This window comes from Oryx dammah, unplaced genomic scaffold (assembly GCF_014754425.2).
Source record: "Oryx dammah isolate SB20612 unplaced genomic scaffold, SCBI_Odam_1.1 HiC_scaffold_17, whole genome shotgun sequence".
Lineage (NCBI taxonomy): Eukaryota > Metazoa > Chordata > Mammalia > Artiodactyla > Bovidae > Oryx > Oryx dammah.
In genome coordinates, this window is record NW_024070201.1 from 56,026,912 (window position 1) to 56,039,081 (window position 12,170).

The window sequence follows — 12,170 nt, forward strand, 5'->3', positions numbered from 1 at the left end:
GAGAATAGTATGGAGGTTCCTCAAAAAACTAAAAATAGAGTTATCTTATGATCCAGCAATCCCACTCCTGGGCATATATCCAGGCAAAATACTAATTTGAAAAGACCCATGCACCCCAATGTCAAAGCAGCACTATTTACAATAGCCAAGGTATGGAAGCAATGTAAATGTCCATCAACAAATGAATAGATAAAGATGTAGTGTGTGTGTATATATATATATAACACACACATAATACAACAGCATACTAGTCAGCCGTGCTGGGCTTCCCAGGTGGCCCAGTGGTAAAGAATCTGCCTGCCAATGCAGGAGACACAGGAAATGTGAGTTCAATCCTTGGGCTGGGAAGATCCACAGGAGTAGGAAATGGCAACCCACTCCAGTATTCTCACCTGGAAAATTCCATGGACAGAGGAGCCTGGCCAGTTATAGGCCATGGGGTCACAAAGAGCTGGACATAACAGAGCATGCCGGCATGTCCACTGCAGCCATAAAAAAAGAATGAAATTTTGTCATTTGTAGCAACATGGATGGACCTAGAAATTATCATATCAAGTGAAGTAAGTCAGAAAGATAAAGACAAATACCATATGATATCACTTATTGTTGTCGTTTTTCAGTTGCTCAGTCATGTCCAGCTATTTGTGATTCTGCACCATGCCAGGCTTCCCTGTCCTTCATCATCTCCCAGAGCTTGCTCAAACTCATGTCCATTGAGTCAGCAACGCCATCCAACCATCTTGTCATCTGTTGTCCCCTTCTCCTCCTGCTTTCTGTCTTTCCTAGCATCAGGGTCTTTTCCAATCATTCAGTTCTTCACATCAGGTGGCAAAATTATTGCAGTTTCAGCTTCAGCATCAGTCCTTTCTTCCAATGAATATTCAGGACTAATTTCCTTTAGGATGGACTGGTTTGATCTCCTTGCAATCCAAGGGATTCTCAAGAGTCTTCTCCAGCACCACAATTCAAAAGCATCAATTCTTTGGTGCTTAGCCTTTTTTATGGTCCAATTCTCATATTTATACATGATCACTGGAAAAACCATAGTTTTGACTATACAGACATTTGTCAGTAAAGTGATGTCTCTGCTTTTTAATATGCTGTCTAGGTTTGTCATAGCTTTTCTTCCAAGGAGCAAATGTCTTTTAATTTCATGGCTGCAGTCACTGTTAGTAGTGATTTTGAAGCCCAAGAAAATGAAATTTTTCACTGTTTCCATTGTTTCCCCATTTATTTGCCATGAAGTGGCAGGGCAAGATGCCATGGTCTTAGTTTTTTGAATGTTGAGTTTTAAGCCAGCTTTTTCACTCTCCTCTTTCACTTTCATCAGAAGGCTCTTTAGTTCCTCTTTGCTTTCTGCCATAAGGGTGGTGTCATCTGTATATGTGAGGTTATTGATATTTCTCCCAGCAGTCTTGAGTCCAGCCTGTGCTTCTTCCAGCCTGGCATTTTGCATGATATCACTTATATGTGGAATCTAAAATATGACACAAATGAACCTATCCATGAAACAGAAACAGACTCACAGACATAGAGAACAGTCTTGTGGTTGCCAAGGAGGAGGAGGTTGTGGGAGGGATGGATGGGGAGTTTGGGTTTAGCAGTTGCAAACCATGGCATGCATGATGGATAAACAACAAAGTCCTACTGTATAGTACAGGAAACTACATTCAATATCCTGTAATAAGCCATAATGGAAAAGAACATGAAAGAGAATGTATATATATGTATAATGAATCACTTTGCTGTAGACCAGAAACTACCACAACATTGTAAATCAACTCTAATTCAATAAAATAAATTTAAAAAAATAGAAGTGACTGGTAATCTTCGTCCTCTCTCCCTTCTATTTCTTATGTAGGTGAAGGAAATATTCTAAAGTAGAAACTTGCTTCTAATAGGATGTTCTGGCTACATGGGACATTCCATGCTGTAAAAATTACACAACAGCTCATCTGAAACACTCAAAGATAGACCTTCACAAAATTATTCATTAAACATGTTTAAACAGATACATTCTGTTTCTTCTCTCTTATAAAGCGCAGATGCAGGAAGGCTTTAAGGGTTCTGAAACACCAATAATATGAGCATGTATTGTGGCTGAGTGTTTGTGGAAATATTGCACATCCATCCATCTCATCACCTGTTAAGTCACAACTTTGTTTAATATCCAAGAATGAAATGATTCATAGTCATTTCATTCATGGGAGTTGGTGCCAGTTCATTTCTGGGAGTTCAATCACCAGCTTCTGGAATTGAGACACAATAATATGTCTTATTATAAACAAACTATGTACAGAGATTTCTGTCTTGCTTGCCCTAGGGAAAATATCTGTAATATCATATTTGGTTTAATAAATCAATTTCCAGAAGAATATCTGTTGACATCATTTTCGTTATTCCCTGAAAATTTGATACGGAACAATTGTCTGGTCATGTTCAAAGCAGTAGATGAGCATGGGCAGGGCCTTCCTGTCTATTGTAGCCCCCAACGTCTGCAGTCACATTTTAGGGGTGTTATCACTCTAGCATAAGAGAAATGCCTTTGTGAAAGGCAGAAGAATTGGCAACTGATTCCCTTAGAGCACTGGTTTCATCGGGTCTATGCTTAAGTTATGGCTGTTGTTTGCTATCCTCAGAGACAAGGCTGAAGTCCCAGTCTGCATTCAAAGCTCACTGTAATCAAGCAAGCCAGACTTACAAGGTGAACCACACTGTAAAGGCCCATCTCTCTCCCACTTAAAATCTTACCTGTATGAATTCTGATCAAAATTAACATCCAGGGCAGCCTTGAAGGCAAACAGAGAAAGAGAATATTTCATTAAAAAGCAGCATGTAGCATCTGGAAGAGAAGAGAGGTTTCTTGCCTGGAGCTGAGATTGTTCATCAGGAACACAGAGCCTTTTCCATTCATGCTGCAGCTGTTTTCCAGGCTCCAAATCCAATAACTCACCATGTACTTATTGATCAGCTATTCTGGCCACAAAACTGGGCTCAGTGGTACAGGAGGATTCACTTTCAGCCTTGTTAATTATTTAAGCTAAGCCTTTCTAAAAATACATTCTTATTTTTAAAAATTTCAAATACACAGCAAAGTTGAGAGACTAATACAACCATCTTCCAAATATCCAGTACCCAGATTCAACAATTAGCAAACATTTGCCATGCTTACATCATTTATCCTTTCTTGTTATAGTTACTGTGGCTAAATATTTTAAAGCAAATCCACTTCATGTCATTTCCTAACTCACGTGTACATATCTTCAAAAATATTAGCATTTCCTTCCATAATCTCAGTGCCATGATCGCACTACCCAAGAAAATTAATAATGTTTCCTTTGCATTCTTCAATAATCAGTGTACATTCAGTTTTCCTCACTTATACAAAAAAAGTTTTTTTTAATTTGTTTGCTCAAATTAGGAAACAATGCCTAAACTTTAGCTCAATCCAGACCAAGTTCTACTTCCTCTCCTTTCCCTCTCTCTTTCTCTACCTGCCTATTCATTATCATATTATATTATATTTTATTTAAATATACATAATTGACATGTTGAAGAAATCAGATCAGCTGTCCTATAATCCCTGCACTCTCAGATTCTAAATTTTTTTGTCTACTTCCTCATGGTATTATTTATCTTGATTTTTAAAAATATTTATTTATTTGGCTGTGTTGGGTCTTAGTTGTAGCACGCGAGATCTTTGTTGCAACACTTGAGCTTCTCTCCAGTTGTGGCATGCTGGCTCCTGAGTGTGCAGGCTCAGTAGCTGCCTGCAAGCTTCGTTGCCCTGTGACATGTGGGATCTTCCCCGGCCAGGGATAGAACCTGTGTCTTCTGCATTGGCAGGCAGATTCTTTACCAATGAGCCACCAGGGAGGTCTCTGTCTTGATTCTTTATCCCTCTATTTTCAACAAACCAAAACTAAAGATCTAACTCGGTCTTTTTTCTGGCAAGCATGCTTCTGAAGTGGTCCTGAGTGCTACACATTCTATCACTTTAGGAGATTCATAGTGTCGGTCATCACCCTCTCTGAACATCTTTTTCTCTCCTCCCTCCAAAACTGAGGGTGGTCTTCGGTAAATCATTTGAACCTGCAGAGCCTCAGTTTTCTCACAGATGATAAGATCTTAAAGTTTGTTGTAAGGATTAAATTATGTAATCTTTGTAAACATACCATGGTGCTGGTACATTGAAACACTTAAATGCTAACTGTTACTGTGAATAAGGCACACAAAGTGTTTAGTACAGTCCCTGGTCTATGAGGTATTTGATAATGTTAACTATTATTGTCATTATACATTATTTTGGCTGAACAGATCAGAGAACTTTCCTTTGGTGGACCCTATGTGAAGGATGAAATGAAAGGAGCATAGACACTGACACACTAAGGCTCTGAGAAATCTAAGTATATTTTTAGGACTAAATCACAAGACTCAAGATGGCAGAAATTAACTAATTCCTATAATTATAGTATGGAGCCCAGAGCATGGCCCTCAAAAATGGATGAGTAAAAGACCCTGTACAAAGCTCAACCTCAGACCCTTATTCTGGTCCCTTATTGCACAGTCCCCTCCTCCACACCCCTGCAATACCTATAATACAACAAAAACATTCCCTCCTCATTGCCAGCGCTGGACATGTGCCCCTGCTATCCCACTGCACAGATAACTTGAGCCCTGTATTTTCACCAGTGTCAAACAGACAGTCCTTCTAGGTCTACTGCACACTTGTCTACGCTTGGAAGACCTTTCTGAGATGGCTCCAGCCCACACCACTCTTTTCCTTTTCCTTCACCCGTAGCACTTACAGTTTGCCCACACAATTCGATGCTTACACTTTACACATTTATAGATTGTTGTGGTTCCCTCCACTTTGATTTCCATATTATTTTCTGCAGTTAAATTGTGAACTCTGATGGCTGACATGATGTTTTCTTGCTTTCTAATTTCTGTTCTTTTCTCTAATACCCATGCTCAAGCCAAACACCTGGCCCAGGAGTAGAAACATTGCAGAACTTCATATAAATACTCTCTACTGATCATGTACTTCCTCATTATTCCTTTACAATACACTTAGAAACCCAAGGACAGAGTCACCAGTACACTTCCAGGATTAGGTTGTGGTTCTATACTCAAAATCACCTACGCCTACCTCCTCCGTCAGGTCCCAAACTGCATAGCGATGGTCTGGTTATGTGCCCATGTCCCTATCAGGCTTGACAGGGTGCCAGAAATGTTCATTTCTATCACCCAGGGACAAATGTATAGGGCTTGGCACATAACAGATGCTCAAACAATCAATGATGATTTTAAGAAATATGGGGTCACTCAATTTGACAAGTTCACTTTTGCTCCAAAAGCAATTTTATCTGATTTTTGGATTGATTTAGGCAACAAATTAAGATGTTCAAGCTAATTACATATGTAGGCCCAATCTTCATGAAAATATGAAACTTATGCTTAGGAAGCAGATAAAATTAGAGCTAAAATTGAAATGGAAAAAACATTCAAGGAAGGCCTTGACTCCTAATGGCTTCATTGTTCTCCTCAGGAACATTATGGAGCTTTCAAGATTTTAAACCTAAAGAAAAACTCTAGCAGTAGAATTTCAGACAGGGGAGAGAGAGCTATTTTGAACGGTAAGATCTCTTGGTACTGCTTAATTAACACTAAAGAGAAATCTCTGTCCTCCATTCTGGAAGTTCTGGTATTGCTCCAACCTCCACACCCAGCAACTAAAAGAAGGCAGCTACAGGTCCTAAGAAAGTCAAAGGAAGACTCCTCTCTGCTTTTGTGATCGGTTTCTTCCACTGTTTGGGGTGGAGATCATCATTCAGGTTGAAGCATGTCCAGGCCATATTCCACACTCCTTCCTCTGAATCCAGAGCCCAGGGACATTAATCAGACACCCCCATGCTGTCATTCAAGAGAAGCACTGAGTTTTTAAAATACTGACATCTGAATGAATGGCCTAGCCAAACATAAGGAAAAAAGTTTGTTATCTAATTATCTTCCTCCTCTGAGCCAAAAAAAGATGTCCTTTCTTGTGTTTTATTCTGCCTGACCATTGTCTGGTTTGAAACAACAATAAAAACCAAAAAAAAAAAAAAAACCTTAGCTCTTCAAGAGTTGGGTAAATTGGCATTGATTAATTTAACCTAATTTAGTTAAAAGTTAATTCTTGCCTTCTGTGAGCCACAGCTGATTTGTTTAGAGAATTATCACCATCCATTGTTCATTGAGTTTTATCTTTCTGAATTTTCATTGATGTGGCATGATGTGTTACTAAGAAAAATATTATGATTTTAATTGCATTTTGGCATCTTAAAGGAATATTTCACACTGTTGAACATCTGCAGTCAACAGATGTTTAAACACAACTCCCTCAATGACTAAAATTTGCAAAATGCGTAATAGTTGGAACAGCTTAAAATTCTAAATATATTTCTAGGAACATGATACAGGCAGATGAAGTACTACTGGAAAGTGTTTTATATTAAATATTAAAGTATTATACGTACCACCCCTCTGGGAAATGACAGATCTTAGGGAAAGAACAAGAAAAGCCAGGAGACATTTCAATGCTGCCACACTAGAGATATTTTATAACAGGGTTGTATCTCTGCTCACAGTCAACTGCAGTGGGGACGCTTTTAAAGTGCGGCTATGAACTGTGGTTAACTCTGAACACTAGCAAAAACAGACAAGTTTGTCCCTTTGCTTTTGGTACCCATCTTCTCTGACCCAGAGCCCCACTAGCTTCCTTGAAGCTAGAGCCTAAGATTAAGATCTCAGACTTCCCATGAACTGGTCAATCTTCAGTTAAATCAGGCAAAAATCCAGTTGTAGCAATGTGTGTGGGTATGGGTGTGAGTGGGTGGTGTGTATCAGGAGGTAGAGGTGAGGGTACAGAAGATGGGGAAGGGAGGATGGACTGATTAATGTTTGACCTACTGTTGACCAGTTGTCCAACTGGCCCTGTGTGTTCTCCATCGTGGTCAGCATGGTTTAAAGAAATCCAGTTGAAATCCAGAAATGAGTTGTATATCTATCACAACTTTAAACCATCTACTCCCACTGACCCTTTATGTCAGTTGCTAACTTAAAGGCTGAGCTGAGATTGCTTCCTTTTCTTTTCCTGAACTACACTTTGATGAAAACCCCATTTCCACAGCAAGCTCCAGAAGGCGGTAGCAGAAAGAATAAGAAGCCCACGTTTTCTATCCCTGAAAGGTTAAGTTCACAGTCACAGGAAATGTATTTGAGTTTCTGGTTACTATATGAGGGCTTTCAATAGACTCATCCCTGTCTGATTCATGATGTTATCCTGTTCCCTGCCTTCCAATAGAGTAAAACCCCATTGAGGACATATGAATCAAATATGTGAAATAATAGAATAGTAGAAGGTGATTGCAGCTATGAAATTAAAAGATGCTTACTCCTTGGAAGAAAAGTTATGACCAACCTAGATAGTATATTCAAAAGCAGAGACATTACTTTGCCAACAAATGTCCATCTAGTCAAGGCTATGGTTTTTCCTGTGGTCATGTATGGATGTGAGAGTTGGACTGTGAAGAAAGCTGAGCACCGAAGAATTGATGCTTTTGAACTGTGGTGTTGGAGAAGACTCTTGAGAGTCCCTTGGACTGCAAGGAGATCCAACCAGTCCATTCTGAAGGAGATCAACCCTGGGATTTCTTCGGAGGGAATGATGCTGAAGCTGAAACTCCAGGACTTTGGCCACCTCTTGCAAAGAGTTGACTCATTGGAAAAGACTCAGATGCTGGGAGGGATTGGGGGCAGGAGGAGAAGGGGACGAAAGAGGATGAGATGGCTGGATGGCATCACGGACTCGATGGACGTGAGTCTGAGTGAACTCCAGGAGTTGGTGATGGACAGGGAGGCCTGGTGTGCTGCAATTCATGGGGTCGCAAAGAGTCAGATACGACTGAGCGACTGAACTGAACTGAACTGAACTGAGAAGGACTCTAATGGTTAGGTTAATTTCATGTGTCAAGTTGGCTAGGCTATAGTGCTCAGTTGTCTGATCAAACATCAGTCCAGTCAATGTATTGTTGTAAAGGTCATCTTTTTAGAGGTGGATTTTTGACTCAAGACTGCAGCTGAAGTCTTATCTGAATTTGCAATATGCCCTACAGATTGTGGACTTGCCAGCCCCCACAATTGTGTGAGCCAATTCCTTAAAATAAATCTCTCTCTCTGGAAAAACAGATATATATTATATTATACTGTATGTTATCATATATACATAATGTGTTACATACATATTATATATAATATATATAACATACATACATATATACATACATATTGGGCTCCCCTGGTTGCTCAGATGGTAAAGAATATGCCAGCAAAGCAGGAGACCCAGGTTCTATCTCTGGGTTGGGAAGATCCCTTAGAGAAGGAATAGCAACCCATTCCAGTATTTTTGCCTGGAGAATTCCATGGACAGAGGAGCCTGATGGGCTGCAGTTCAAGGGGTTGCAAAGAGTCGGACACAACTAAGTGAGTAAGCATATAGGCACATGCATATATAGACCATAGACCATGTAGTACTATAAATATTTACTACTGAAAACCACAGTTCAAATTTGAATTGTCCAAAGGTCAGTTGTATACACACATAAAATCGCCTCCTATTGGTTCTGTCTTTCTGGAGAATGCTGACTAATACAGGTGTGTATAGGTAACATCTGTGTTCAGAGAAGTTGACTATGGCCAGAAAGGGACAGAAAAAGCTTCACTGAGAAATAAACTAGTTTAGAAGTGTGATGGAAGTGGTTCATCAGAAAGGAGAACCAGTGGTGATGTCTTTTGTGGCATCGTGGATGGACCTGGAGATTATTGTGCTGGGGAGGGTAGGTCAGACAGAGAAAGACAAATATCAAATGATATCACTTATATGCCGAATCTAATTTAAAGAAAGGATACAAATGGACTTATTCATAAAACAGAAACAGACTTACAGATACAGCAAGCAAACTTGTGGTTACCAAAGGGGAAATATGGGTGCAGGGAGGACAAATCAGAAGCTTGGGATGAACATCACTACTATGTATCAGAGACATAACCAACAGGATCTACCATATAGCACAGAGAACTCTACTCAATATTTGGTGATAACCTGTATGAGAAGAGTATAAAAAATGTATATGTATAATTGAATTACTTCACTGTACACCTGAAACTAGCACATTGCAAATTAACTACACTCCAATAAAATCTGGAAAAAAAGAAGGGGAACAGCTTGTGCAAGACCTAGAGACTGGTCCTGTGCCCTTGAGAGGATCAATGGAGAGCCTCAGCCTGATAGTTGAGAGGTTGCGCCCTGGAGAGCAGTGGGTACTAAGACTGGATGGGTGGGGGACCCAAGGGCTGATGCGTAAAAGACTGCCTCTTCCTTTTCTTCCATGCAAGGGCTTGGAATCCCTGCATTTTTCAAAACAGAGTGGTCATTTCTGTAGCACACTGACAGCAGCGTCCACGTCAGACTGCCTGCAGCTGTCTCCAGCCATCAGCACACCCTCTCTCCTTCCTACCCACCACAGAGGCATTTTCTCTTCCTAAGCGGAAAGCCCTCTAGAGAAACTGTAAAAGAATCTCCTTGAGGAAATCCAAGAGAAAGAGTATGAAGGTAAATTCACAGCCTGATGAACATTGAGAGGAATGCTTGAGTCAGGAGATGGATGAAGAGATACGAGGGTTCCTTTCTGAGAGAGCAGAGAAATTGCATCCTGGAGAACCAGAAATTCAAGAACCAGCAGAGCGAGCATCAGTGTCACAGACTGTTTGAGCAAGAGGATCTTTCCAGTGACGTTTAAATGAATAAACAGAACTCATGTCTCAAGGTCAGAAATGATGTTTATGCAATTGACGCTGACCCTCCAGAGAGGTTGTCACCAGCCTGAGAGGGTGAGATGCCTGAATGAACACTAACAATGGGTTTATTAGAAAAATACTGGGGATTTGGCATTGCGGTGGGGGTGGGAATCAAAACTATCCACAATCCTATTACTTGAAAATGATATGACGTGAGAAGTAAAGTTTTCCCTTCTGAATCTCCAGCCTGTTTCTTGTGCTGAGTATGAATTTTATGTTACAAACTCAGATGTGCAAGGAATAGCATTTTATTCTTTTTCTGTAAGCTAAATATAATTATGAGACTACAGTTGGGGTTCCCAGGTGGTGCTAGTGGTAAAGAACCTGCCTGCCAATGCAGGAAACCTACGAGATGCAGGTTGGATCCTGGGTTGGGAAGATCCCCTGGAGGAGCGGATAGCAACCCACTTCAGTATTCTTGGCTGGAGAATCCTACAGACAGAGGAGCCTGGGGGGCTACAGTCCATGGGGTCACAAAGAGTCAGATACAGCTGAAGTGACTTAGCATGCACACATGGACATGGGAGCCTGCAGTCATTCTCCTCATCCTATCAGGTAATTAGGAATTTGATACCAGCCATTACTGTCATCGTCATGGGTAGACAAGGGTGCCAGAGTTTTACACAGGTTCTCGGGAGGTCTCTTTAGCCATTGGATTTCATCTGTGATATTTACAGCTGAGGCATCCACAATCGCAGACCACATGACCTCTTCTAGTACTGGCTCCTCTGCTGCCTCTTTTATTTATTTATTTTTAAATTGATTTACTTGGTTGTGTTTAGTCTTGGCTGTGGCATGTGAGATCTTCGATCTTGCTTGCAGTATGCAGGATCTTTTTTTTTTTTTTTCAGTTACAGCATACAAACTCCTAGTTGCTGCAGGTAGGATCCAGTTCCTTGACCAGGTATGGAACCTAGACCCCCTGCATTGGCAGCATGGAGTCTCAACCACTGGACCACCAGGGAAGTCCCATGCTGCCTCTTTTAAAGCCAGGAAAATTTTTGTTGAGGCTTTAGCATTCCCAGCTCCCTAGGCCTGTGCATCTGAGATCTTCCTCCTCCAGGGAGTACTCCAGGATGCACAGATTTCCACTCCATTTCCATTTCAAAGTTCTTCTCTTCTTTCTTCTGCTCCTTCCAGAATGCCAAAGGTAATCTCCTCAATGGGTTTAGGTTTTATAAAATTCTGGATCAAGATCAGAAATGTCTTGCAGACAACTTTGTCCCCTGGCCCTGTGACGAAAGTCTCCCTTATGGCAAGGGGCCACAGAAAGGCCTGACCGTCTGCTTACAGTGCAGGAAAGGAAGAAACACAGGGTGGGACAAACAAATTAATATTCCCAAAACTAAATCACCACACACTGTTGAAACCTTGGTGAGTATCCTTCCAGAATTTTCTTGTGCTTACAAAGCAAAATATCTATCTACACATAAGCTATTTTTTTAAAAAACAAAAAGGGATTTTTTAAAAAAACATATGTAGTCACAAATTCATTTTTTCACTTAGTATAGCATCTTCCTAGATTAAAATCTTATTATATTTGATGAGACTGGGTATTGCTCTATTGATTGATATTCAGGTTGCTTCTATGATTTTTTTCTTACAAACCATGCTGTGTTATGCACATATATGCCTGTCTTTGTTTTGTTCATCTTCCTGCCATTGCTTCCTAGGAGTGAACTGACTGGCTTGACCAAGTGGTTAACGAAGCTTAAGTACTCAGATTTATTTGCAAACTGCAACTGAGTTCTCCGAATCCTGTACCATGGGCTATGGCCTGTTCTGGTGGTGGTTTGGCACAAGCTGGTTTTAGAGAAAGACAGAGCCCCTAAAATGGATTTCTCAAGTTCCTAATTCCTGTAAGTTTGATAAAGGAGGTGCAGTTGGTCCAAAATTTATTCCAAACAGCTCCCTCGTTTGCCTCTTGGAGTAGTATCTCACCATTTGTGTTTACGCAACAAGAACCTGGACTTCACCACAAATTTGCTACATGACACAGCCAAGTCACTTCCCATTCAAGGTCTTAGGTGTGTTGTTAGTAAAGTGGGGATGAGACACACAGATGATCTCCCAGGGCCTTCCTGCCGTGATATGATACGCATCCTATGCTCTCTGAGTCCATAAACGTCCACTGTCCGAGGGCGGTAACCAGCATCCATCTGTGGGTATATGGCTGACCTTGGGCTGCTCTGGATCCTACTATACCTCTTCAGGGGCTTCCTAGGAGGCGCTTACGTCGTAAAGAACCCACCTGCCAATGCAGGAGACAT